At 48.7% G+C, this 20,647-nt stretch overlaps 1 protein-coding gene across 4 annotated transcripts in view; it reads left to right on the top strand.

Annotated features, from left to right (window-relative positions):
• LOC138284478 (4-galactosyl-N-acetylglucosaminide 3-alpha-L-fucosyltransferase FUT6-like) overlaps positions 1 to 20,647 on the top strand; it is a 240,172-nt gene that overhangs the window by 98,008 nt on the left and 121,517 nt on the right. For 2 of the 4 annotated variants that reach the window (XM_069223284.1, XM_069223283.1), the window contains exon 2: positions 4,090 to 4,219. The exons of 1 other annotated variant lie outside the window; for it this stretch is intronic. The gene's annotated coding sequence lies outside the window, so the exon portion shown is untranslated. The remainder of the gene's footprint in view (positions 1 to 4,089; positions 4,220 to 20,647) is intronic. One more of the 4 variants, XM_069223285.1, reaches the window with a different exon arrangement.

The following is a 20,647-nucleotide window of genomic DNA, read 5'->3' as shown; positions in this document are numbered from 1 at the left end:
TGATGAGATGAGTTGATCGTTGGTAATTTTGTTCCATTTCCTGTGGGAGGTCCTGGAGGTGCGGGTGCGGTTGCTGAGTGCGGTGATTGTGAAGTGTATGCAGTGGTGGTCAGTCCAGTCTGGGGTGGAGATGGTCTTGAAGGTGATCCGGTTGCTTGAGGTGAAGATGGGGTCCAGTGTGTGCCCTGCAATGTGTGTGGGTGCAGAGGCCAGCTGTCTGAGGCCGAGGGTAGCGAGGTTGTTGAGTACAGCGGTGGTGTTTGGGTCGGTGCGGTCTTCAAAGTGGAAGTTCAGGTCGCCGAAGAGGAGGTAGTCAATTGAAACTAGGGCCTGGAGGGTAGCGATGTCCATGACATTGTCTATGAAAGCTGGGTGGGGGCCAGGTGGCCTGTACACCAGGGGGCCGCGGATGGAGGAGTTGTGGTTGGAGTGGACCAGGAAGTGAAGGTGTTCCATGGGGGTGCAGTGATGGCCTTAACACATAGTGAGGACTTCTGTGTGATGGCGAGTCCTCCACCTGGCTGGGAAGGCCGGTCCCTCCTTAGGATGCTATAACCGTCTGGAATGGAGATGGCGATGTCTGGACCTGAGGTGGGGTTGGTCCAGGTCTCGGTGAGGAAGGCGATGTTCGGTCGGGTGGTGTTGATCAGGTCCCAGAGTTCAGTGGCGTGTTTGTGGAGGGAGCGGATGTTCAGGAGCAGGCAGTTGATGCAGTTGTGGAGGTTTTTGTGTATGGAGAGTACCTTCGGTATGTTGAGGTTGGCACTGAAGTTGCAGTTCCTGCAGGTGAAATGTCCAAGGGTCTCTTTGTGGGAGATGGTGCAGCATTTGTTGAGACGTCTGGTGTTGAAGCGGAGGAGGGTCTCAGAGTCGAAACGGAGGCAGCCCAGGGGTGGTTTAACAGAGATCCAGGGCTCCTGGCACTGGGCGCAGACCAGGTGCGGACAGACGCAGACTGGCTTGCCTTTGGAAAAAGGAAGAAAATGCAAGAGTGAAAGAGTGACAGAGAGAAGAAAAGAAAAGGAAAATACTTACTTGTGATGGCCACTAGACCACCGGGGATGAGGTGCAGGGACGAGCCTGCGGGTGGAAGAGGGCCTCTAACTGAGAGTCAGGAGACTTTCAGTTCGTCCCAGGCAAGAGGCAGCAGCAGCCAGAGGAGCTGGGGAGGCCAGCAGATGCTGACCAGGATGTCAGTGCAGGTGCCCTCTCACAGCGCTGCGGCCGCCATTAAGAAGGGGAAGGGGGTGGGGGGAGCAGTCAGCTGGGAGGCGGGTGGGTTGGAAAGCTGCTTCGCAGGGGGAGGGGGCAGAGGAAGAGGGGAGAAAAGAAAAAACAATAGGGAAAAACAAGGGGTGATAGAGGTAAAAAGGCAGAAAATGCAAGAGTGAAAGAGTGACCGAGAGAAGAAAAGAAAAGGAAAATACTGGACCACCAAGGATGAGGCCACCACGGATGAGGTGCGGGGACCAGCCTGCGGGTGGAGGAGGGCCTAGAACTGAGAGTCAGGAGACTCTCAGTTCGTCTCAGGCCCGAGGCATATCGACGTGGTAAACAAAAAAGAATATAATACTGTTATGATTGAATTATACTATACCACTCTGACTTACCATGAGGTGTATTGTTTGCTTTAAAAACAAATTCTAATAAAATTTTGTTTAAAAAAAATTTGTCATCATAAATATGCGCACCCATTGCTGAATACTGCAAGAAGTGGATGCTGCTGTACAACATGTGAAAAAACATAGACAAAGCCAATAGATCTCGCATTGGCGAAACCTATCGACTTTGCCAATGCTTGTTAGAATTTGTTAGGCATCTGAAGGCAAATAGATCTCACAATTAGTTAGCATACACAAAGTCACAAACGTCCTGGGAAGTACTAGTCTACCTAATAGTGCCCTGCATCTGGCTGTCCTAAACCACTTGTTTTCAACATGGCTGAAGGCGTTTCTTCAAAACGGACCTTACAATGATGTAGCCCTGTTAAAAAATCTCAGGTACTGCCATTCAGGGTTCTTGTATGTCCATACAATGCAGAGGGTGTCTCCGAAGAGTGGAACGCTCGATGCTCATATATGATTTTACCCGCAGGTCACACGTAGAAATCCTGGCAATGTCGACTCAGCATTCAATCCCTTCTAAGTCATTAGGCTGAGCACCATTGCATTCGGTAGTCGTTAAATCAATTATTACAGTGCTTAGAAACCGCAGAAGTGTGGTATAAGGCGCTATCTAAAAAGCACAAATGACTGTTATAAAAAAGCAGGCAATAGGCATATAGCAACGGGAACTATATATAGAAATATTTAAAAGCTCTGCACCGTTTTACAGAACATATAGTTTATCGCCTTCTTCCTAACACTACAAATGCCTTTGTGCTAAGTTGCATACATCAATATGTCATTAGTGAATACCTCCCTTACATGAAATAGATTAAATGAATATTCATACTTACACACCTGCTTAAATCTTTTTTTTTTTATTCTGCCACTGGTACATCACATATTAACACAGAAAATACCCTTAAATGACTACTAAATGTGCAGCTACAGGAAAATCATGTCAAAGACGGACGATAAACGCAGCCACCTTGGTAATGAAAAAAGGTAACTATATTAGGGACATAAAGACCACTTACAGGTGTGTCAAAAGTCAGCCCTTATTAGGGTCTGCTCACTTCGGGTCCTCTCACACTTTAAAGCTCTGCCTTATAGCTCACAATGACAGCATTTCTCGTGGATGACTTGCAGACCCAGATGGTGTGGTTGGCACGCTGACAAATTTCATGGATCTAAAGGTCTACTTGATATTTCAGGTAAATCAATGTGCTAGAAAATGCATCAGCAGCACTGACGATCTATTTCGAGTTACTAACAAAAGGATTCAAATACAAATCAACAAACCAGTTCAATGGTTCAATGTTTGGTTTTTATTAATACTCATTCTCCAATTTGAAATTTTCTATCATTTACACCATGTACTTTGTCAAAATATCTTTTGTGATTATTTTGTTGTTTTAAAAACCTCTGTACAACATATTTGTATTCCTGACATAGATATTTGATATTAAACCATGAACCCAGTCCTGGGTGATCTAGGTGAGTGGAAACTGAGATGGTGAAACAATGGGAATCCTGGGTGGGAAACTAGAAACGTGGCCTCTGTGGCAAACCCGAAGGTATGTGACCGCGGCGAGCTATTGTTGTCAGCTTAGCATCTTCACCTATTTAACTGATCCTGTAACAATACTTCTTGTAATAGTGTATATCATAAGACTACTTCAGATTTTCCTTGCAGTAGGAAGGATTGTGTGACACAATTACAGAGCTGCTTTTGTCTTACACATGCACACTGGAGTAGTATAAAAAATATATCTCAGGTGCAGTTGTAAGGTTGCTCTGGTGAGCAAAGGAATTTCTAGAAATTCCCAGTCGCACTTTTGTTACTTTCCCAGCGTAGTTGTCCATGGTGAAAGATTGCTACCATGGTTTCTTAAATCAACATGGCACATGCTGCTGTCCTTTTCCCACACTAGCAGATAGTAACTGGGCCTCTCTGTTAGCTTATGGAAACCCTGGAGCAGGAATTTAAGCCTGTATTTATTATAAACTATTTGCGATTTTCTGAGCCCGATTCCGTGGGCAAGTCGGTGCCAGTCACTTTTCTGCATCTAGGAACATTGCATTGTCCATCCTATAGCACACCCATGCAAGGATATTGATTGGTACAAGATAACAAAAAGTACTTAGAGGTGAGGCGGCCCATCTGAGACGCATAGTCGTGTACCTGCCCGGACAGCATCCACCTCAAGTGGTACTATTGTCACACTATGTAATATTGGGCTTTACTAGGCGAAGTTCACCAGGCAAAGTGAACCTGTATCACGTTGAGTGTAAACGAGTTTGAGCGTGTGCAGTTTTAAGGTTTTAAAGTGGGGAGTTTGAATGACGTCTTTGGTGTCAAGCTTTTGCACATGAACAGACATGCAATCTGGTCAAGGAAAACATGAATCCGAAAGGGTAATGTTAAGCTGAATGGAAGCCACCGGGGCAGGTAAAGCTGAATAAGATGTTTATTCAATTACAGAGGAGCCCACTTCCAGGACCTCCTCACAGGTGGGATTCGAACCTCAAAGCTCCAAGTCTACAATTGAAATTCCACCACGAGCACGGCCATAAGGTGGAACGCAATACAAAAGATAACAAAGGTAAACAAGGTAAGTGCAATACACAGAACTAAAGGTAGGATTAACCATAGCAAAAAATAAAAGCATGTATCCCGTGATAAAATCATTGCATCTTCTTCCCCCTTTCTACATTTTTTTACATCACACAGAAGAAATTCCAAGCAAGTAAGATAAATGCTATACAGAAAAATGAAAACAAACTTTAATAAAGATAAGAATCCTTATATTTTGCTGCCATGGTGATATTTCTAAGTGGACTTTAATTATGCTCCACAAGACAAAGTTTTGTTGCACACCAGCATTGTTTTGAGAGCTAATAGAGTCAGCAGATTGTGAGGAATGCAACCAGGAAGTTGAGGAATTATACTCATCCATGTTGGAAGATGAGCAGTTACAATCCTCAGACTCATATTGATTGCCATTTCTGTTATCCATAGTACTTTATTCTGATAAAAAAAACACAGGTTGATCAACAGTATCTTGTAGGCAATGATCATAACAAGAACCATCATTAGAATCAGTCATATGTTGTTTGATTCTATCTGCTTGTTCTGGAGACAATTTACCAAAACATCTTTTACTCCACCATCCTTTTTTGTGTGGAGAAGAACAGAGCGTTTAGAAACTCTAATTATCTGTGTTGGGGAAGTAAAGGATGGCACACCTTTTCTTCTTTGTTTGGTTTTTAATCAATTCTCATTCTCCAATTTGAAATTTTCTATCTTTCACCATGTACTTTGTCAAAATATCTTTTGTGATTATTTTGTTGTTTTAAAACCCTCTGTACAACAAATTTGTATTCCTGACATAGATATTTAATCTTAAACCATTAACCCAGTCCTGGGTAATCTAAATGAAAAAATACCTGTGGTATTGTGTAAGTTAGTCAAATATGTCCACAACTTACCTCTAAAAAAGTCAGTCTTCTACTGGTGCACCTATGGTAATTGCAGACTGAATCCCTTACTTTATAAACCTGTTCATCCTCTCAACCAGTCCGCTTGAGGTAGGGACATATAATGACACCCTTGAATGTCTGAATTGATGAGAATTGATGATGTCTTTCATTTGGGAAGACATAAAATGTATTCCATTGTCTGTGACTATTTACTTAGGAGCATCCTCAGTCTTGAAGACCCTCCTAAGAAACCTCATCACAGAAGAAGTATTTGGCGTTGGTGTGTGTCAGACCTGGCAGCTCTTGGTGTGGCTTCCCCTGTCTTCTGACCTCCTATTTTTAATCAATCAATCAATCAAAAAAATGTGTAGAGCGCGCTACCCACCGTGAGGGTCTCAAGGCGCTGGGGGAAACAGGGGTGGGGGCAGGGAGGGTCACTGATCAAACAACCATGTCTTGAGGTTCTTTCTGAAGACTAGTAGGTCTTTGGTTTTGCGAAGGTCGGTGGGGAGGGAGTTCCAGGTTTTGGGGGCGAGGTAGGAGAAGGACCTGCCTCCTGTGGTGGTGCGTTGGATGCGGGGGACTGTGGCTAGGGCGAGGTCGGCTGATCGGAGGTTAAGTGTGGGAGTGTGGAAGTTGACTCTTTCATTGAGATAGGTTGGGCCGGTGTTGTGAAGGGATTTGTGTGCGTGGATGATGATCTTGAATGTGATTCTCTTGTCTATGGGGAGCCCGTGAAGGGATTTGAGGTGTGGTGAGATTCGTTTGTGGCGGGGGAGGCCAAGGACAAGGCATGCAGCTGTATTCTGGATTATCTGGAGTTTGCGTTTGAGTTTGAGTTTGAGTGTGGTGCCGGCGTAGAGGGCATTACCGTAGTCCAATCTGCTGCTGATGAGTGCGTGGGTGACTGTCTTTCTGGTTTCTGGGGGAATCCATTTGAAGGATTGTTTTAGAGTGCGGAGTGTGTGGAAGCAGGAGGAGGTTAGAGCATTGATTGGCTGTGTCATGGAGAGGGAGGGGTCGTGGATGATGCTGAGGTTGTGTGCGTGGGTTGCGGGGGTGGGTGCGGAGCCTAGGGCGGTTGGCCACCAGGACTCATCCCATGTGGTTTTGTTGGGGCCGAAGATGATGATCTCGGTTTTGTTTGAGTTGAGCTTGAGGTGGTTAGTGGTCATCCAGTTGGCAGTGTCGAGGAGAGCGGCGTGTAGGTTGGTTTTGGCAGTGGTGGGGTTGCGGGTGAGGGATAGGATGAGTTGGGTGTCAGCTGCATAAGAGAGGATAGTGATTCCGGGTGCTCGGAGGATGTTTGCTAGGGTGATCATGTAGATGTTGAAGAGTGTGGGGATGAGGGAGGACCCTTGGAGGACTCCGCAGGTGATCTTGGTAGTGTTGTAGTGGAAGGGTGGAAGGCGGACTCTCTGGGTCCGGTCAGTGAGGAAGGAGGTGAGCCAGTCTAAGGCTTTGTGGCGAATTCCTATGTTGTGGAGGCGTGTGCGGAGTGTGTGGTGGCAGACGGTATCAAAGGCAGCGGAGAAGTCTAGGAGGATGAGTGTGACGGTCTCGCCTTTGTCGACTTTGGTCCTGATGTCATCAGTGCATGCGATGAGGGCGGTTTCTGTGCTGTGGTTCTTGCGGAACACAGATTGTGAGAATCTGTGCTGAATTTAGTTTTTGCTGGTTTTAGGAAACTGGGCACTCTACCACTGCTGACCAGTGCTACTTTGCAAGTGCTAACTGTCTAAATTGTATTGGTGTTTGGTTTATCCATAATTGGCATATCTGATTTACTAGTAAGTCCCTAGTATAGTGCACCAGGTGTGCCCAGGGCCTATAAATCAAATGCTACTAGTGTGCCTGCAGCACTAGTTGTGCCACCCACATGAGTAGCCCTACAAACATGTCTCAGGCCCGCTACTGCAGTGTCTGTGTGTGCAGTTTTAAAATGCCATGTCTTCCTGGCAAGTGCACCCACTTGCCAGGCCCAGAGTATCCCTTTTATTACCTGTATGTCACCCCTAGGGTAGGCCCAAGGTAGCCCCATGGGCAGGGTACAGTGTATTCAAACGGTAGGGCATGTACTGGTGTGTTTTACATGTCCTTATAGTGAAATACTACTAATTGGGTTTTTCACTATTGCAAGATCTACCTCCCCCATAGGGTAACATGTGGATTGCCTTGAAATATCTTTTAAGTGTAATTTTCCATTGGGAGCAGATAGAGATGTGGAGTTTGGGGTCTCTGAACTCACAATTTAAAACTACATCTTTTGGTTACTTTTTTTTTACATTTTAAGTTTGAAAATGACACTTTTAGAAAGTGGGCATTTTCTTGTTTAACTATTCTGTGCCTTTGCCTGTCTGCTGAATACACGCCTGGGTCATTATGACAGTTCGGCTTTTGTGATCTCACTCCAGACAGTCACACAAAGAGAGCTGAGGTGTGCCCTGCCTATCCTGATGGCCCATCACTAGGCTCATGGGCCTTCCTGAGCTAGAGTGGTGAGAGGAGCTGACACTTGCACCTAAATAGGACTGTGCCTGTCCTCACACGAAGCAGTCTCCAACCCCCTGGAGTGTGTCTGTAGCCAGGGCAGGGAAAGGCAGGGTCTTGTGCACTGTAAAGACTTCTCTTTGAATCTGCCTATTTCAGAGACAGAAATGGATATAAGTACTGGACCTCTGACACTACATAGTTAGACCACTTCTGGTCTGAGGCATTGTGCTGGGAAGAACAGCTGGATGCTGTAGGAGGGACTGCCACTCTGCCTGTTGCTTTGTTGTGCTGACCTGCTGCTTGCTGCTCCTGTCTTGGGAGTGAAAGGACTGGACTTTGCTTTCTACATCTCCAAGGGCTTGAACTGAGCTTGCCTCCTGTTATGAAGTCTCAGGGCAATCAAAGACTTTACCTGCTAGCACCTGGGCTCTCTTGCTGAGAGTCCTGACTTGTGAGATGGTGACATATCCAGTTCCTGGGACCTTGGAGGTGAGTTCTGGTGATCTTAAGGAGAAAATCCACACATCAACTCCCAGCACCACTGTAAATTGACACAGCGCCTGCTTCGCCGCTGTAGACCAACATATTGCATCTGGATTTTCGACGGATCATCCAGCACTAATTTCTTCCTTGACATCACACTGCAGTAAGAAATGAAGGCTGCATGTCTGGAAACTGATGCCTCACCTCCCCTGACAGTAAGGAACTGACGCATCACCTCCTTCCAACAGTAAGGAACCGACGCATCAACTCCCCTGGCAGTAAGGAACCAACGTGTCGCTTGCTTTTTCTGTGCCTCCCCTGCGCCTGTTCTCGTCTTTTATTTTTGATGCATCTAAGGTGCTTTGCCCTAAAACCAACACATCCATTGATTTCTGTGGATTAACCTTTCTTACATTTTTTAAAGTGATATCTTAACTTGTGTATGTTGGATTTTTGTCGTTTTGGTCTTGTTTTACAAAGATAAATATTGGCTATTTTTTCAAAATTGATGTGGAGTCCTTCTCTAATATTTCACTGTGTTACTGTTTTTTTGTGTACACATTGCCTCTGAGAGAAGCCTGACTGCTGCAGACAAGCTACCAAGGGGGTGAGCCGGGGTTATCTTAGATGTGTAACTCCCTTACCCTGCCTAGAGTGAGGGTCCCTACTTGTAAAAGGTGCAAACCACTGTCAACTAACCCTGGTGATCAGTGGTGAGGATAGGACTTGTATTTGTACTTTACATACAGTGATTGGTGTACACTACTTCCATATCGCAGACCATTGCATGACCACATACTGTTTTTCTTTCTTCTCTTTTTGCCTTCTTGAAACTTTGCAACTTTTGAGTCTTCATCCACAATTATTTCTCAGTCTGCGGAGCCATCAGCAGTTGTTGCAGATTTGGTGTTTGAGTAGGAGAGGTTGGAAGCCTATATGGTGCCTCAGCTCAAAAAGTTTTGCAAGGAGCTCAGATGTTCTTTTAAAGGCCTCACTATAAAGGAGAAGTTGCAAAAGAGGCTGAAGGCCTGGTTGGCAGTCAGGGAGGCAGGTAAGCACCCAGAGGAAGGGAATGATCATGTGGATATGGAGAAATAGAGCCTGAAAGGTAATGCTATGAATAATCTGAATCTGCCTGGGAGAAAGGTACCTTCCAGGGCAAGTAGCAGTGTTTCGTCAAGAGGTCCTGTCCCCAGAAGAGCTGAAGGACAGGCGGGAGCTGGAATGAAGCTGGAAAAGCTCAACATGGAGCAAGAAAGTGAACTCCAATTGGAACTAGCTAGGCTCAAAAGAGAGGCAGAGAAAAAAAATGCTATTGAGGAGAGGAAAATGATTTTAGCTCAAAGGCTGAACTTGAAGGAGCTGGACTTAAAAAGCAGGTCCAGCACAGATTGTGGCAGCAGTTCTGTAGTGCAGTCTGAGGAAAAGGTACATATACCAAAAATGTGGTGAAGGATTTTGCTGTGGAGAATGACATAGAGCAGTGGTTCAGGGGTTATGAAGTAGAAATGATAAGGAACAGAGTCCCTGAAAGAGATTGGGGGGCAGGCCTGTGGAAGTACTTCTCAGTAGAGGGGAGGGACACCATGTTGGCATTAGATCTAGAAAATCATATCAGGTACCTCGCCATGAAAGAAGCCTTAACCAGGAGGTATGGTCTCACTTCAGAACGTTACAGGGTAAAGTTTAGGAAGAGTACTAAACTTAGTTCTCAAATTTGGGTGGAGTATGTTGATTCATTTTTCAGAGCACTGGATGGTTGGGTGAAGGACAGCAAGAAAACAGACTATCAGAGACTGTACAATCTAATTGCATGTGAACACTTGTCTAGTAGTTGTTTTCCAGAGCTGTGCCAGCTCTTGATTGACAGCAATGTTACTGACTCCGGAACAAACAGAGGGAAAGCAGAAAATGAGCAGAAAAGTCACAAACAAAGGGCAACAAACGAGTAGAAAATTAGAAGAAAAGGCAAAAACAGAGTGCAAGATATGAGCAGAAAAGGCACAAAGGGCAAGAAGCAAGCAGAAAATGAGCAGAAAAGGCAAAAACAGATGGCAAGTCACAAGTAGAAAACAAGCAGAAAAAACAAAAACAGAGGGTAAGAAACAAGCTCCCAAGCACAATTAGAGGGCAAGAAACAAGCATAAAATGAACATAAAAGACACAAACAGAGGGCAAGAAAAGAGCATAAAGGCACATACAGAGGGCAAGAAATTAGCAGAAAATGAGTAGACAAGCACAGAGGGCAAGAAATGAGCAGAAAAGGCAAAAACAGGGGCAAAAAACGAGAAGAAAAGAAGCAGAAAAGGCAAAATGGACGGCAAGAAATGAGCAGAAAATGAGCAGAAAAGGCAAAAACAGATGGCAAGAAATGAGCAGAAAGGCACAAACAGAGGGTAAGAAATAAACAGAAAACCAGCAGAAAAGGCACAGACAGAGGACAGCTAGTGACAAAGCAGCAAGAGAGTAGCAAACTCCAGGCAAGCTGGAAAGAGACCTGTTGCAGGGGGCTGGCACTAGGACCTGCTCAGCCTCCATTAAGTAGGTGGCGGGAGACGGGAGAGAAATGGCAGTACAGGGGTGGGAAGAGAGGCAGCAGAAATGCAGAATCATATAGAGGGCAATGAGAAAACAAAAACAAGCAGAAAAAAGACAAAATAGAGGGCAAGGAACAAGCAGGAAGGCATAAACAGAGGGCAATAAATTAGTAAAAAAACGACCAGAAAAGGCAAAAACAGAAAGCAAGAAATGAGCAGAAAAGGCACAAACAGAGGGCAATTAAAGAGCTGAAAACAAGCAGAAAAGGCAAAAACAGAGAGCAAGAAACAAGCTGAAAAGGCACAAACAGAGGGCAAGAAATAAGCAGAAACTAGCAGAAAAGGCAAAAACGGAGGGCAAAAACAAGCAGAAAATGCAAAAACGGAGGGCAAGAAATTAATAGAAAATGCACAAACTGAGGGCAAGAAACGAGCAGAGAAGGAGTAGAAAAGGCACAAACAGAGGACAGCAAGCGACAAAGCAGCAAGAGGGTAGCAGACTCCGGGCAAGATGGACAGGAGACCTGTCGCAGGGAGAGCTGGCACGAGGACCTGTGCAGAATATGTACAGCATGCATGGTCACAATACAAGCTTCCCTCACACACACAACAGGTAGAGAATGAGCAGTAGAAGTTCAAGTCCCACCCCCCACATGACAAGCACATCACTGACACAGCAGTGCACATTACCCTCCACTTGAGGATTAAATAACTGAGAGCAGTTATTGAAATGTTAAAATTAGAAAAAGCAAGAACAAAACACGTGCTTCCCTTGGACAGTTCAAACGATCAGTTGACTTTAGTGACTTATTTATTTGTGTAGGTCTATGCGTTGGTTTTCACACCGAGGCACATAACACATTGATATTTATGCACACACGCAGCATGCAGAAAAGCACACAAACATAACTATTGGCCCCCATAGTCACAGAAAAGCATAGCCACAACATTCCGCAGATCTACAGGCTCCCATGCAGTGAAACATAACCATGTGCAGAAAGAAGCAAAAATAATTAAGGTGCAGCAGCGGAACACAGGATGACGTACGTGAAACAGGGGGCCCAAGGTGAAGTGCTGCATAGGAGCATAGGCTATCGTACACCAGGGGAGCACAAGGCGTGGTACACTGGGGGTACAGAGCAATGTGCAGCAGGGACATTCAGTGGAGTACAGGCTGGTGTGTGATGGGGTAGCACTTCTGATTCACCACAGGTTAACACTGGAGAATGTGCTTGAGCTGAGGTCTTTGGATATGGAGCACTGGGTGATGAGCTTCATGGGAACTTCTGGCGCTATGCATCATGGGAGCAGTGGGTGTTGTGCCTCGAAGGAGCATTCGGAGCTGTGCACCATAAGAGCACTGAACGTTGTGTCTCTTGGCAGCAATGGGGGTTGTTCATCAGTACAGCACTTAGGCCCTCATTACAACCCTGGCGGTCGGTGATAAAGCGGCGGTAATACCGCCAACAGGCCGGCGGTATTGTTTTTAAAATTATGACCACGGCAATAACCGCCAACACAGACAGCCACTTTAACACACAGACAGCCACAACGGTAGCAACAAGCACCGCAGCAGTAACCGTCAACAGCCAGACGGAAGACAATGTACCACCCACTGTATTATGAGAGGCCAATCTGCCACCTTTTCTGGGGTGATACCAACGCCATCAAAAGCACTGCGGAAACAGTACACAGAAGAGAAACAACTCACCTCTTGACACTAAAGAAAGAACTACAACGCCATGGAGCCCGAGTTGCACATATTTCCCATGCTGATATACCTCCTCCTACACCAGGAACAAGAACAGCGGCGAAGACGACCACGGTGAGTACCGCGCCTAGCACACAAGGGAGGGGGAGAGGAAAAAGAAAGTGACACACACACACACACACAACATGCAACACCTCCACCCCCAACACCACACACACAAACAGATGCAACAACATTACATATCCACCCGTAACCCTCAAGAATAACGTAAGGACAAAAGGATGTGAGTAAAGCCAGTGTAATAATAACAATTTAGATAAATATGTCCTTAAAGCACAAAACAGTATCTACAATATATACAAATGGAGGGACAATGCCCAGTCTAAAATGTCGGCGGCCCACAGGGCCATAACACATAGGCAAAGGTCACACTTGACTCCTGCCTCAATATGGAGGGAACACTGCTGGGGCATCAGGTCGCAGATACACAGGCAACTCAGGCGTAAGGGGAATGGGGGGCACGTCATCCCGAAGATGGTACAATGCCACTGCTCCTGGAGGGGGCTACATGCCCTCAGCGACGTCCTGGGGAATGCAAAGCCACAGTCTCTCAAGTGGTATTTGCCCACTGCTTGGTCCTGGGGAGTACAAAGCCACAGTCTCTCAGGTGGGTGGTTTGCCCACTGCTTGGTCCTGGGGAGTGCAAGCCACAGTCTCTCAAGTGGGTGGTTTGCCCACTGCTTGGTCCTGGGGAGTGCAAAGCCACAGTCTCTCGAGTGGGTGGCTCCTCCACTGGTTCTGGAGGAGGCCTTGGGCCCAGTGTGCTTCATCCCGGCAAGGAAGGGGTGAGTGGATGCCCTCTTCCACTGGTTCTAGAGGGGGCCTTGGGCCCAGCGATGCAGATCCTGGATGGTGCAAGGTCACAGTCTCTCACCTGGGTGTCACACCTACAGTTGTTGCAGGACACACTACAGACCATGTAGGCACAACTACACACTGCTCGCCGGCGGGGACGGCTGCTCAGTGGTGGCAGTTGCGGGGCTGGGGGCGGTGCTGCCAGTGGTGGGGGGAGGCTCCAGACCTTCCCCTGCAGCCTCGGACGGATGCCCATTGGGGCTGCTGCTGCTGGCAGTGGTCCTGCTGGCGGTGCAGGTGGCAGTGCTGGCGGCGGTGCAGGTGGCGGTGCTGCCAGTGGTGGGTGGAGGCTCCATCCCTTCTCCTGCAGCCTCGGACGGCTGCCCAATGGGGCTGCTGCTGCTGGCAGTGGTGCTGCTGGCGGTGCAGGTGGCGGTGCAGGTGGAGGTGCTGGCGGCGGTGCTGGTGGCGGTGCAGGTGGCGGTGCTGTCAGTGGTGGGGGGAGGCTCCAGCCCTTCCCCTGCAGCCTCGGATGGCTGAAGTGCCATGGCTGGTGTTATTTGCCCAGATGCTGCTCCAGCCCCAGGCACCAGATCCATCCTGCCTGCGGCGTCTCTGCCTTTTACATTGCCCTTGGCAGCTGGTGTTCCCTTCCTTCCCTTGGCAGCTGGTGGTGCCTCCTTGCCCTTGCTAGCTGGTGGTGCCTCCTTGCCCTTGCTAGCTGGTGGTGCCTCCTTGTTAGCTGGTGGCCCCTTCTTGCCCTTGGCAGGTGGTGCAGGCACACTGGCAGTGCTGACAGGTGCCTTCTTGGAGCCTCTCACACATGCAGTAGCTGCATAAACTACAGTGGCTGTGGACTGGGTGGCTGAGGCGCTGGCCTGGGTTCTGCCCACCCTGGCCCGAAGTAAAGGACGGGGGAGGGAATAGGTCAAGGGTGGAGAGGAAAAGCCTTTTAGGGACACTGGGGTTGTAAGAGGGTGAATGTTTGGGAGTGGAAGAAGAGGGAGTGGTTGTAGGAGGTGTCTGTCTGCTGTGTTTGGGTGCGGGTGCATGGGCTGGATGCTGACATAAGTTCGATGGCTGTTGGGTGCTTGCGTTTGTGTAATTTGGGAGGAGGGGGCATAGACACAGTGGGAGAGTTCAAAAGGGACCTGTGCATGGATGTGGGAGTGGTGACTGCCAGTGAGGGGCGTGTAGTGATAGGTGATGGAGTTAGTGGATGAGGATGTAGTGCATGCAGGTGTGAGTGGAGACGCTTCTGGGAGAGAGGTGGACGAGGAGGAGGAGGGGAACCCAGTGGAGGCATTAGATGTTGGTGTGTCTGCATCTGGATGGTGCTTGTGTGAGCGCCTGTGGGATGAAGTGTGATGCTTGTGTTTGCCTGAGTTTACCTGTGTGTTGATTTGGGTGCATGCTTGACTGAAGGTGCGCTTGGGATAGGCTGGGGTTGAGGGGATTAGGACTGGGTAGAGGAAGTTGGAGGTGGGAGGTTAGAGACAGGGACAATGGCTGCCATCAGTGAGTTGGCCGGAGCCCCGAATGATCTCTGTTGGGCCGCCACACCAGAGTGAATGCCCTCCAGGAATGCATTTGTTTGTTGCAAATGCCCTGCCAGAGCCGGGATGGCATTCAGTATGGTTGACTGCTCAACAGAGATGGATCTCAGGAGGTCAATAGCCTCCTCACTGAGGGCAGCAGGGCTGACTGGGGCAGGGCCTGACGTGCCTGGGGCGAAGGAGATGCCCACCCTCCTGGGTGAGCGGGCACAGGAAACACGCTGAGGGGCTGTTGGGAGGGCGCTGCTGGTACAGGGTGGCGGCTGCGCCTGTAGTTCGGTTGGGCACAGAGGTGCCCGCCACCACCAGGAATCTTCCATCGAAGTAGGTGTTGCTGTCTGAACTGTCCCCTCCAGTCTCTGCCGTGGTGCTCCCCTCGCCCTCCATCCCACTGGTGCCCTCACCGTTAGTGGATTCGGCCTCATGGGCCCTGTGGGATGCAGCTCCCTCCGTCGCCGTTGCCTCTGATCCTCCACCAGACAATGCTAATGCACACAAGGACGGGATGACACAACAAAAAGGGGGGGAAGAGACAGAGGATACACTTGGTCAATGCCAGCAACAATACCACAGATGGCGTACACAACTCACAGGGAACAGTCCTATGCACTAGGCCATGCGCTACCAGTTACAATGCTAGTCACCAGGCCATGGGGTACAATGCCTAACACCATTAGCAGCACACCTGAAACCCACAGGGCCAAGCCCAGTTGTAGATGCCCACTAGCATTATTGGGGTTGGAGTGCATCTGAGCCTGCCCAACATGGAACCTACCCTGCCATGTTCTTCCTGGCCTAGGGGCACCCACAGACCCACACTCCCCACCCAGGTAACACCTCAATGCATGCAATTTCATGATTCTTAAACTGTACTCACCCCTTTGTGGCTGCTGTGATGCCCTCAAGTGCCCATCCAACTCCGGATAGGCCACCGCCAGGGTGCGGAACATCGGGGTGGCAGGGTATGATGAGCACCCCTTCCTCGTTGGGAGGCCATCCACAGCTGGGCCTCCGCTGTCTTCCTTGCCCAGCGGCGCAGGTCCTCCCACTGTTTGTGACAGTGGGTGCTCTGCCTGTGGCACGTCAAATACCCTTTTTCTGATGGGCGCTGACCTGCAGAAAAAGATACATAAGAAAAGGTATTAGTCATACCGTTTGGACTGTTACGCTCATGGCCCACCATATCCCTCCCATCCCCTTACACACAGACATTGCCCACCAAACATGCAGCACTCTGCCCAGGACCCCTCAGCCCCACCCACACGAGGCTTACACACACAGCACTCCATACATTCATGCCCCACGCATCGTGCTCACAGTGTACTCACCTGTTTATCTGGAGGACCATAAAGTAAAGGGTACGGGGGTAGGACCCCATCCACTCCAACTCCTCCAAAGTGAAGGCAGGGGCCCTTTCCCCAGACACTCGAGCCATGGTCGCTTCCAGACACAGGTCACAGCAGCACTTGCAGTGTAGGTCCTCTCCTGTTGAAGGTCAGGTAGCAAGTGAGTGAACAGATAGAAAATGGCGCTTATGTCCGCAGCGGTGCGTACCGTCACCGCCGGCGTATGTCACCATTGCCTCCTGGAACCCGTAGGCCCCAATGATAACCAATGAGGCGTTGCATGGCAGTCAATGACCGCCTCCCACAACGGCGCACAACGTCAGCGGAAATACCTAATTTCCCCTTGTCCCTCCTCACAGGTCAGGTGGCCGCCATTTCAGGGGGGAACAGGTCATGGCACCTAACTGCGTCACAGCAGACATAGGTACATCAATGAACCTACACGTTCACATACTGTTTCTGTAAAAAAATGCAAGGCATTTTAATCTGAGGATATCTTTGAATATGACCATCTGCTCACCATTTTTCACCCTAGAGTACAACCGCTGAGCATGAATTGGAGATGGAGATATACCCCGTGTACAGACCCCTGGTAGACCTGGTGACAATGGAGGACAGGCACATTATCCTAACTTACAGACTTGATAGGGCCACAATCCAAGAGCTGTGTGCCCAATTGGAAATAGACCTGATCTCAGCTATCCGCCACCCCACTGGTAACCCCCCTGTTGTGCCGGTCCCGTCAGTGCTCCATTTCTTGGCAAGTGGGTCCTTCCAAGCGACAGTGTCCATGGCAGAAGGAATGTCACAGCCTATGTTCTCAAATGTGCTGACCAGAGTGTTGTCTGGCCTGATGAAACACATGCACAGCTACATCATATTCCCCCAGGTGGAGGATTTGGCCACAGTGAAGGCTGACTTCTATGCACTGGGACATATCCCCAACATCATTGGTGCTATTGATGGTACACATATTGCCTTTGTCCATCCCCAGAGAAATGAACAGGTGTCCAGAAATCAAAAGAGCTTTCACTCTCTAAATGTGCAGATAGTGTGCCTGGCGGACCAGTACATCTCCCATGTCAATGCAAAGTATCCTGGGTCTGTGCATGATGCCTTTATTTTGAGGAATAACAGCATTCCATATGTGATGTCTCAATTCCAGAGGCACAGGGTGTGGGTAATAGGTGAGTCCATTGTCCCCACCCAGTGTCTGTTGGTATATGGGTGTGGGTTTGGCCCTAAGGGTGAGTGTCTGGCTAACAAGTATCCCTCGATATTTACAAGTGACTCTGGTTACCCCAACCTCTCATGGCTACTGACCCCAGTGAGGATTGCCAGTATAAGGTCAGAGGAACATTACAATGAGGCACATGGGCGAACAAGGAGGATAATTGAGCGCACCTTTGGCCTCCTGAAGGCCAGATTCTGGTGCCTCCATCTGACAGTGGATCCCTGTGCTACTCACCCAAGAAGGTCTGCCAGATCATCGTTGCATGTTGCATAACCTGGCCTTGAGACGCCAGGTGCCTTTTCTGCAGGAGGATGAGGCTGGAGATGGTCGTGTGGCAGTGGTGGAGCCTTTGGACAGTGACAAAGAGGAGGCAGAGGAAGAGGATGTGGACAACAGAACAACTATAATTCAACTGTACTTCCAGTGACACACAGGTAAGACATATAACTTCACCTTCCATTGCAGTTTTGTGTTGGACATTGTACATGGCAGGCTGATTTTCCAAATTCTATGGCCACATACTGTACCCTTTGGCATCTCTATTTTCAGATAGCTGTGCCCCACTCTGGCCCCTGGTGTGTTTACTGCTGCCCACTACAGGTCATACCTGTGTGTATATATAACTGTACAGTTGAATTGCAATGTTTGTTAAACTAATACATATTTCAATCAATTGACAGACGCCATACTTGTATTAGTTCCAAGGGTGTTTATTTAAGTGATAATAAGAGTAGGGGGTATTGCAATGGGCTGGGTTGCTGACTAAACTCCAGGATGGAGTCCAGTCTATTGGTATCACAGGTGCATTGTCCAAGGGGGCATAGGGAGTGGGGCAGTGGCAGTTCAAGGTGGACTGGGTGACTGAGTGGGATACAAGGGTGACATTCAGGGGAGTCTTATTTCCTGGCGGGGGACTTGGCAATGTTATCTGGCTTCTGCCTGGATCATAGGGTCCTTTTGCATGGTGGTTCTCCTTCTGCAGGGGGAGGGGTGCTGGTGGCCTGTTGTTCTTGTGGCGGGTCCTCCTGTCCACTAGCGTTGGCAGAGGTGGGGGGCTGTTCATCGGTGTGGCTAATGTCAGGGGCCCAGTGGTGTGCCACTGCCTGCCTCATGGTGTTGGCCATGTCTGTCAGCACCCCTGCAATGGTGACCAGGGTGGAGTGGATGTCCCTCAGGTCCTCCCTGATCCCCAGGTACTATCCTTCCTGCAGCCGCTGAGTCTCCCGCAACTTGGCCAGTATCTGGCCCATGGTCTCCTGAGAATGGTGGTATGCTTCCAGGATGTTGGTGAGTGCCTCGTGGAGAGTCGGTTCCCTGGGCCTGTCCTCCCCCTGTTGCACAGCAGTCTTCCCAGCTTCCCTGTTGTCCTGTGCCTCTCTCCCCTGAACCGTGTGCCCACTGCCACTGACCCCAGGTCCCTGATCGTCCTGTGTTTGTGGGGTTGCCTGGGGTCCCTGTAGGGGTAGACCCACTGCTGATTGAAGTGTCCTGGGGACAGTGGTATGGGCCCGCTGGGTGGGTGCTGTGGTGGTGTTTCCTGAGGGGGTAGGCTCTGTGGTGGTATGGGACTGTGCCTGGGTCACCGACTGTCCAGAGGTCCCTGATGGGACAGGTTGGTGATCCAGATCCAGGTGTGCAGAGCTGCTGTCATCACTGTGGGCCTCTTCGGGGGGACTTGATGTTAATGGCACCTCCTGTCCGGTGACGTTGTGTGGGGGTCCTGTGGGTATGTGAAAGCAGTGTTATTGTTACTGCATGTGTCATCTTGTGCATGGGTATGTTTCCCCCTATGGTTGTTATTACCAAGGCAGCTTTGGCTTGTTTGAGTTGTTATTTGGTTGGCTAAGTGATTGTCACTAGTGGGCATGCTGTGGTGATGGGTGTCCATGCAGGGCTGTGAGTGGTGTCCATGCATTGGTGTTGCATGCAGGGCTTGGTAGTGGGAAGGTTGGGTTGGAATGGTGGGATGTATGGGAGGTGGTGGGGTGATGGGGGTGAGGGTATGTGATGGCAGGCAGGTATGGGGGTGTTAGTATTAGAGATATGACTTAACAAAGTCCAGTCCTCCTGCTACTCCTGCCATGACTTACCAAAGTCCAGTCCTCCTGCTACTCCTGCCAGGCCCTCAGGATGCATGATTGCCAAGACTTGCTCCTCCCATGTTGTTGCGGGGGAGTCCACCGCCAGTCCTCTGTACAGCTATCTGGTGTTTTGCTACCACGGAACGCACCTTCCCCCGTAGGTCGTTCCACCTCTTCCTGATGTCATCCCTTGATCTGGGGTGCTGTCCCACCACTGATTTCCTCCACCATGACCCTTAGCTCCTCCTCTGAGAACCTGGGGTGTCTTTGTGGTGCGATGGGTGTAGTTTGAGTGGTGTGTGTGAGGGTGTTTGGTGTGATGTGTTGGAGTGTATGCTGTGAGGTGTGTGGATGGTGTATGGGTGATGGTGGTTCTGTGGCTCTGAATCTGTGGGTGCTCCTGGCGTGTCTCTCTCTCAGTTGTAAATTGCTTGTAGTGGTAAAGGGTTGTGGGTAATGGGTGTGTGTGTTTTATAGTGGTTTGTGCGTGTGGGTGTTGTGTGTGTATGTGTGTCAGGTGTGTGTAGTTAGAAATGTCCGATGTGGTGTTGTTTTGTTAGGTTGTGTGTATTTTGAGCACGGCGGTATGTACCAATAGATGAATACTTAGGCCCACAATACAAGTTAGGTATTTCACCCAGAATTATAAATCTGGGTGGAATACATCAAGTTGAAATTCTGAGTCTCTTTTTTCCGAATGATCAGATCTGAAAACGCTGGACACAATATCTCCCATCCTTGAGCCATTGTCCTATTTTAGCTGCTGATGCTGCACATAGCAGCATTTCCAGGCCTTTGTCTGTCCCGTCCAGGAGTCTGGGGGAGCAGATAATGCTCTCGCTAGAGCATTGTCTGCAACCACCTATCGCTGGCACCCACAGGCCCACCAGCACCCTTGCTGACACTTTGCTCCTGTACAGATCAGGTAGAATATGTTTGTGTTTTTATGTCTAACTATGGCCTGTAAAAGGACCTAGTAACTCTGGGTCTAAGCTGTTATTCCCTATTATGATGAAAAAGGTGTAATTGTAAGAAGTTGGTGTAAAGATACTGGTCAGTAAGGTAGAGTCAAGCACATTGGTATCTCTGCAGCAAATTCCGATCAACTCATAATGAGAGCCTTAATCAACTATAAAGTTATAGGTTAAATTTTAAGTGGAAAAGTATGTATGCATGCATATGGTATTTCTATAGGTATTTTTATATCTTGAAGCTTGCCAAAAGGCATCACTCTACATGGTCAAAGGCACGCATAAACTCAACG

This window comes from Pleurodeles waltl, chromosome 3_1 (genome assembly GCF_031143425.1).
Source record: "Pleurodeles waltl isolate 20211129_DDA chromosome 3_1, aPleWal1.hap1.20221129, whole genome shotgun sequence".
Classification (NCBI taxonomy): domain Eukaryota; kingdom Metazoa; phylum Chordata; class Amphibia; order Caudata; family Salamandridae; genus Pleurodeles; species Pleurodeles waltl.
Note: the sequence above shows the minus strand (reverse complement) of the source record. Positions and strands in the feature narration are given on the sequence as shown.